Below are 8,251 nucleotides of genomic sequence, written 5' to 3' on the forward strand. Positions count from 1 at the left end.
TTAGACATCCAAATCTAAAAAATTAGACATCTGCTATAGTTACTCCTTATTCTCTCCATCCATTAAACAGATTAAAGGAATCTTAAAATAAAATGTTGAATGTGCATGGAAGAACTCCGATGTTTATGCCGCAGGACCCCAAGGCCCTGACCCTGTATGTGGACGTATCTCCATGTACCTTTTCCATCCTGACTCTAGCACAAGGTGATACTCAAACACAACAGTACAATAATTTAAGGAACAGTGATTTCACATTGTAGGTTCTCAGCAATAAGTGTTTTACCCTTGTGTGGCAGCAAAGCTGGTTGACATTTGGTAGGTTTTGACTTTTGTTTACTTTAAGAAAAAAAACACCAAACAAAAGTGGAAGCATTGGATCAGCTCTTGTCAACCAAGCAAAACATCATGCCTGAAACCACACCTAAAACTAGCCATTTTTCTTTTCAGAGGTACAGTGGCAGTTATCCTTTGATTTCAGTGAAAGCAATGACTCAGGAACTAAAATAATGACAAGCCAAACACGTACAATAAATTTAGTACTAAATAAAATATCCATAGTAATCATAACAACGTGTAGTAATATTTTTCTTCAATAGTCTTTTTACTTCTGTCTTACAATTCTTTATATTAATTCTTAAAGACTGAAGAACAGCAGGATCTTTGTGCTAATTATGGGAATTCACAAGCATGCAGGATATACCACTAAATTTAAAATCTAATTTCAAACCGAGTTGTAAGTAACTCCGGAACTGATAAAAGACATGAGAAGAGACAAGGCAAGCATCTCAAAGTTCACGTAAGCTTAGCTGATTGGGGCAATAAAAACTAGATCTTACTCAGGGCATTTTCCTTTTATGTCAACTATTATCATTTATAGGTGGTACTTATATTCTGATTTTAGTTGAAGATCAGAGAGGGAAGAGGATAGTGCAGAAACGCAATGGTGGTTAGGGAACCAGGAAATAGAAGTGTTTGATCAGGGACAGCTTTGAGGCAGACCTAAGGGATGGGGGAAAAGTCAGCCCCACGAGCAGGTGGTCTCGGGCCTGTTAAGTGACTGAATGGATGTGGACGCGATTGACAGCAGGCTCTGAGCTTCTGTGCTGGCTCTGAGGGGGGTTTGCTTCAACTGAAGGAAGTTGCCAGGGACATATGGCAGGAAAGGGATAGCCAAATTTTAGGAGCACGTTGACAATGTAGTCTATAAAAATACCTTCTCTGGAGCTTCTGGTGCCTGGAGGAGGTGCAGGATGCGAGCGGAAAGTGCAGAGTAACTCTAACCCAAACAGCCCCGATAACACCACGGACCTCAGGTGAGCTCCTAGGAGAGAGGAAAAACAAGCTGTCAGTTCCCAGAGTCAATGAAGTGACTCTTACAGCCCACACACATATCTGCTCCCCCCTGCAGCTGCAGTATCAGCCTGTGAAAGATCCTCATCTCCTGATTAAAAGCTGCTTGAGATAAGTCTGCTGCTATCTGGTGCTAATGGGAAGACTGACACAGCAGAGGGTTTCCTGCTCTYGGTGAGTCCTGAGAAACCAGCGTCAAGGCTGAAAATCTCCAACTCAAAAGGCAGATGACTTTGGGAGGATGCAGCAACTCTGATGGTGTACAGCACCTGCAGAAAGCAGGGGTACAAACTGCACACTTTAGCAAAACCACGCAGRCAACTGAGAAGGCAGAAGGCAACCCAGAGCCCAAATCCAGGCACTGCTGCAGTCAGCAACTGCAATGGGGAAATCAAAGGAGTTCTGGCCTATGGCCAACCTCAAAATTAAAAAAAAAAAAATCCTTCAAGCAACACAACATACACATAAACCACACTAAACCGTCTACCCTCCACACACTGAAATTCCCATGGAAGTAGAGACCCACAGAGTTTCCTATTTCTTTTAATTAATAGAATTTGCCTACAGGCATTTTGAAAGTATTTTGACAACACCATTGTTGCTAATGTTCCCACACTTTCCCTTCCACTGCTGATTCTCTGCTCTTGCAAAACTCAAAGAGGCACTGACACAAAACTATACAGGTTTTAAAACCTGCAGGAATGCTTTTGTTTGCCCGGAAGCTGGCTCAGTCTTCCTTCAGGCTCTGCACAGATGACACCTCAAAGTTTACAGATATCTACACAGAGACTAGCACTTACTGCTGACAGATTAAAATGCTTGTTATTTTAATATAAATTCTGTGAAAATTTTAAACATTTTATCAATCATGCAGAAGATAACATCCAAACAAACAAGAAGCAGGTTTAATGACAAAGTTAATAGAACAGATAAGCCCTATCGGAAGGTATGAGCCTCCAAATGTTAGCGAAATGTCTCACTGGTTGGCCAAAGCAAATGGAGGCAAAGCCAAGATGTACATTTTCAAATGAAAAGAAATACTTACATTAACTTGAGTGCAGGGATCCCAACGCATAGACTTGCATGTGACTATTATAATCATGTGAATACAGAGATTATCCTGCAGGGATGGATGATATATGATTACAGTTCATTAGGATCACCTTTTAAGACTCATCATTTTAAAGATATTTAACATCAAGCAAACATTGGGAAATATTATCGGTTTCTTCATTCCTTTTTCAGGATTTTGGATCTCCAGCCTAAATTAATTCAAGGCCAATCTTTAGTCAGTGCTTTATGTTTTCAGAAAGTTTGTATTTGTGTTAAACTTTGCAATTGATTCCCCTATTGCTAAGAAAGCTGCCCGATGATTCTATCAATAAAAACTCCAACGCATGYACTGGGATATTTCACTGCCAGAGTACAAGAGCTGACAGAGTAGCAGTGGCTCAGCCAGATTTATTATAATCCTGTTGTTGAAGAACTGAAGGGTCTTTCCGCCCATAAACACTAAGTACAAATAAACAGAGAGAAGAGTCTCTGTACAGCAGAACAACACGGCAAAGAACTCCATTGCCTTCCAAACTTGCTGGAAGACAACCGTGTAGCTAACYACCAAGTTTTGTCCTACAGGGTGTTGTAAAAATATTTCTTCTGGTTTTACTCCATGAGAAAGTCAGTTGAAGTCCCCAAGTCTTTCCTGGTTTCTTGCCAAAGCCATGTGAAAATTCAATTGTTGCCTGATTTCAACATATAATATGACACAGACTTGATAAATACTGGGCTTAAGTTTATAGGCTTTAGAAAGCCATTTCACTGCATGCTTAAAGGGCTTGATCCTGTTCCAGCTGCAGTCAATGGAAGTTCTCTCATTGACTCCAATACAATGTCCCAAAGCCTTGACGGAACTGTCTCTTGTGGGCAGAAATGTTATAGCGCTTCCAGGCTCACCAAAAAAATCTGACTAGCTGACTGACAAAATGCAAATCACTTACTCGGTGCAAATCCATCTTACAGTGCAAAATATCTAATTTCATTTTTATTTGTTTTGGTTTTGTGTGGTTTATCTGTTTTTTGATTAAGCCACTGCACATTTTACACATAGAGTTTTTTAATATTCTGACACTGGATMTGCTGGAAAGCACCGTCAAGCCCTTGCACACAAACGTAATGTAAYCTGACTTCTGAAGAGAGGCTCGGTACTAAGCAAAGCAATGTGGCCTCAGTGGCTTCTAACTGGTTATATATTAAGGAATGGTTTTAAAAGTTAGTAAAATCAGGTCTGATCTTGAACTGTCACTCTCCTGAAAATAGTCTGAGCCCATTAAAGCATCTCTCTAATAATGTAAATCTATGTTTTTTAAAAAAGTTAATAAATAAAAAATTGATAAACTCATAAATGGAAAATAAATAGTATATGAAAAGAAACAAGAAAATTACCTGAAATTATTTTTTTTTYATTTCATTCTTTCTAATATGAGGCTGATATTCTTGTGAACTTCCTTATGAATGTCTTTCCTAATGGAATGGAAACCAAATAAAACTTTTTGAGTCTGAACTTTTATGACTACAATGTCAAATTAGTACAAATTCACCAAAACTTAGTGTGCTGCATTGTAATAATTAAGAAATTTAATATATAAAATTGAGATTACTGTGAATGTGTTGTTCAAATAATCTTTGCTACAAAGCAGAAAAGTCCACAGAGCCCAATATAAATGAATCTAACCTTAGAGCAGCTCCCTGCTTCACAGGCATATTGCTTCCTGAAGATGACAATATGAAAAATATGAAGATAGTTTTCTAGAGCACTAACTGGTATGCATTAAGGATGCAGTTCTTCAGATGTAACGGAATGAACAGCAGCCTTTGCAAATGCAGAAGAGTCAAACATTTATATACCTAGGGGTGTGAGACATGGAGCTACTAAAAGTAAGTATTTATGTTCCAAACTCTGACAACTTTACTTGTATTTAATACTACTTTATCTTGTAAGTGGAAATGAAGAACTACTACCCAGTGAGTAATAGAGGCATAATTTGCTCCTTAGGAAGGAGAGGTGCAACGTACAGCTATTGGGAGGTCAGCATATTGCCACTTGGAAGTTACCCAGCAGTTATCCCAATTTCTCTTCCTTCTTCAAACAGGAATCCAACAAACTCTGAGTTTCCAATAATAAATGTCATCCTTTGGGAGAAATCTCTTCATACTGCCACTGCACAATCCATAAATTTGACAGGAAATCAATCACTACCACTGCAACAGCATTTGAAACAAAATCCCTACTGGATTCTCTAAGAAACTAATGAGAATACCAAAAGGATCAAAACCCCCTAGCCTGAATTTCTTTGCAAAGTACAGCCTTCCAATGGTTAGTTTCCAAAATCAGAAACAATACCCTCTGCCAGTCACTCTGGTTAGTCACACTAAATTCAAGTTGTTGCTGGACATGAGGAATCTCTTTGATATTTAATCAKACATTTCACCCCCTCACATAATAATGATAGGGACACCTAGCACTATGGCGATGAGCTTTGCTTCCCAGCACGCGCTGCATCTCGTACCGTGTAATACAGTCCAAACTGCGGAGACTGGGAGATGTCCTGTGGGCACCACAGAATGACCAGTTTGGCCTTACAGTTGGCCTYAGAGCAATTTCTTCTCCTTTGCTGACTGACACTTCAGGGAACAAGTAGTTCCAGTGGGACTACCTGACAGAAAGGGCTGAACGGGGAAGATGGTCTATAGGAAAACCAGTCTACAGGAAAAGCCAATCCCTGCGCAAGGGTCTTGGTGGCAAGAGGCCTTGCTCTGCTTTCCCTTGCCAGACTGTGCTGCCAACTAGGAACGCCAGATTCCTGGGACCAAAAGGAAAAAGGTTACAAAGAAAACTGACCCTCTAACATCAATACATTCAATATTCAACATTCAACAGCATGTCCTCCATTCTGACCTTGCTGCCCAAGACATGATGTATTTAACATTAAATAGTTCTTAGATTTAGCAAAGTTAGAAGTCCAGTGTGCAGGACTTTCCTGTTGGGCCCACATGGGATGCTGAATCAGCTGCAGRGTGGTTTTTGCCTGTTTCTCTCTAGTGCAATGCGTCTTGCATTAACTTGCATACGGTAGTAAAATCCAAACAAAAACTTGGAATAATTAACCTATCCAGTCTAGTCTACAACCTACRGTGTGACCACTCTTCACTGAGAAGAGCAATGCGGCGGTGACCTCCATGGACATAAGAACAAGCTGGGTCATCTGCTTTCTGACTGAATTTCTCTAAAAGCTTGGCTCTAGGTGATAAAGCGTGGCTCTAGGCAGCACCACAACCCTTACTTCCATCAGTATCATTTTAAGAAAAGAGTTACTCCRAATGAATTCAGCAGGGACGCAACCCCGTCAGCGTGTGGGAGGACACGCTCTGATGATCTACATGCCGTTCATCTCCTTCCTGGCTTCCAGCGAGAGCCAGACATCTAGCAGCCAGGGTGAGGCAGCTGGGCACACAGGGGAGCTGAAAAGCAGAGAAATTTCCAAGGAGAGACGGCCAGTACATTTTCATTACTTCCAGAGCTGAGCTGATGATATTTTGGTAGTGCAATTTTGGATTTAGACACTAAAGTCTGCCTCACTGCTAAATCCTTTTTTGGATTTGGCCTTAAAACCTTATGTTCAGCAGCATTTGTTTTATCTTCAAGACTTAGAACACAAGGAAAATTTGGCTTGAATATTTTCTTTCTTCATTCGCACTYGGAATCCTGTAATTTTATGTGGATGCATATATGATAATCATCATCTTTTTCCTTTAATTTCATCACCATTATAGGACAATGAAGCTGCACAGCCATATAGAGCAGAAAGCAAACAATCAGCAGTTAAGGGTATAAAATGAATCTCCAGATTTCTTGGTTTTSACTGTAATATTTAACTGTACTTTTGGTTACAAAATGTAAATTCTCTAAAAAATTGTTTAGACAAGCCATTTTGATGAAATTTTAAAAGCACATTAGTGAATAAGACAGAATAACACAGAATAATGTATTTTATAAGCTACATGCTTACTGAAGTCATGGCTGTGAGACCTGTAACTCTCTCTCAAAAGACTCAAGCAAATTCTATGTAAAAAGCCAGTAATTCTATATAATGGGGACRTTTCTGTTCTGTTTTATATTTTTCTTTTCAATGCATTGCAGCAGTGTAACAGAGCAGAAGTTAATGCTATATGCTTCTTTCATTTTGGTGTTCATTTAAGAGTAAGAAAAACTCAGACTAAAAACAAATCTCTAAAAGCAACATAGTAAATATTTATTGGTAGAGTTTTATCCCATGGCTGCTGAAACAGGAGACACAAAAGTCAGCACTACCCTATTGATCAGAATACTTTTTTTAAAGCATTTATAATTATCTAGCAATTTACTGAAAAGCTTAAGTTACTTTCATTTAATCACCATAAAGACATACAATTTTCTGCATTATGGAGCTGCAGCTGGGGCATGCATCCAGTTGTGACCATTACTCTGTAGGAAATTTTATATTTTTGAAGGACAGGCAGAACATGGGGTTTTGGTGAATTTAAATGATTTTTGTTTTCCCCAGAACTGTCATAGATTTTCCTCAAGACATGGTATGACAAAATGTTCAGCCCTATCAGAAAAAAAAAAAAAAAAAAAAAAAAAAAAAAAACCTAAAAAAAAAAAAAAAAAAAAAAAAAACAAAAAAAAACAGATCAGTGTCCTCTGGAGAGCTAGAGAGTATGGTAAAGGGTAACTAAGAGATGAGTGGACAAACACCATGAGATATGGGTAAAGACTCTGCAGAGCGATGGAGCTTCTGAAGCGCGATGGAAAGTCTCTTTAGGAAAGCGGCGGCGTACGAGAAGAGAGTACCAGATGGCAAACTGGCAGAGCGTGCTCCTGTGCCAAACTGAGTGTGTCAGGAGAAGGAGAAAAGTCGAATTAGACAAACGGAAGGAGATAAGAAGTGATTTGATTTGGAACCACCAGAGCTGTCAGAAGATGAGGAGGAGTTTGGCTGAACTTTGTGAAAGTGAGAAGCATCCTGCAAAGCAGGGCAGCAAGGATATGCTCCTTCAGTATCATCTAGCACTGCGGGCGCTCCCGAGGGAGTCTGACTGCACTTAGCTACCAGAAAAACTGCACTTATAATGTCACTGAGGCATAAGAAGTAAGGCCTGGCTCACCGCAGAGCTAGCTAACCTGTCCAGACCCCAGATAAGCAGAGCCAGCGTTGCGGCTGGGAGCAGGTACCGTCACCCAGCGCTTTCCTGCGCTATGTGAGCGACGAGAGCCCCGAGGAAGGACATTTCTCAGTGAATGCAGCAGGAGATGGAGATGCGAAAGGAAACGTCAGGGTGGTAAGGGCAAGACAGTGATGGACAATTTTGCAAAAAAATGATCACTAGTCACTTCAATTATGACCTGAGATCCTCACACCAACGAATTAAATTTAACTAACTATAAATATAAAGTAGATCTTTTGCTGCCCTCGTTGCTGAGCTAAATACACAGGCTAAGTGTGGTGTAGATGCCAGCTAGGGAACATAATCATTGAGTTCAGCAGAGAGGAGAGTATTTTTAGCGTTCTGCATCAATTCAATTCAACAAATGTGATGCCATAAGTTCCAGTTAATATAGGAGCCATATGAGACTGATACTCCAACAGGCAGTATCTCCTCTATTGCTTAGCATCGAAAGCTTGTGAAACATATGTGCACTCCCCTACCCACCTTATCTCATTTAATAATCTCTTTTTGATATTAAATAGCATTAGGCATTTACAAGTCATTGTTTGTTGCCTACCATATATGTATATATGTGGCACCACACCATGTATGTGGAGCTTACATATTGAAACCAAACAAAAAATCTTTGAGTTTT

General features: G+C 39.8%; 1 long non-coding RNA gene across 1 annotated transcript in view; it reads right to left on the reverse strand.

Annotated features, from left to right (window-relative positions):
• Window positions 1-2,473, reverse strand: part of LOC146601295 (uncharacterized) — a 29,751-nt gene extending 27,278 nt beyond the window's left edge. Inside the window, exons 1-2 of the long non-coding RNA XR_014896273.1 lie at window positions 2,396-2,473; window positions 1,214-1,321 (exon numbers count right to left, since the gene is read on the reverse strand). This is a non-coding gene — a long non-coding RNA (uncharacterized LOC146601295). The remainder of the gene's footprint in view (window positions 1-1,213; window positions 1,322-2,395) is intronic.
• Between the last annotated feature and the right edge of the window lie 5,778 nt (window positions 2,474-8,251).

Source organism: Rhea americana, unplaced genomic scaffold (assembly GCF_003343005.1).
Source record: "Rhea americana isolate MKP2758 unplaced genomic scaffold, rheAme1 scaffold_105, whole genome shotgun sequence".
In the NCBI taxonomy this organism is placed as follows: Eukaryota; Metazoa; Chordata; class Aves; order Rheiformes; family Rheidae; genus Rhea; species Rhea americana.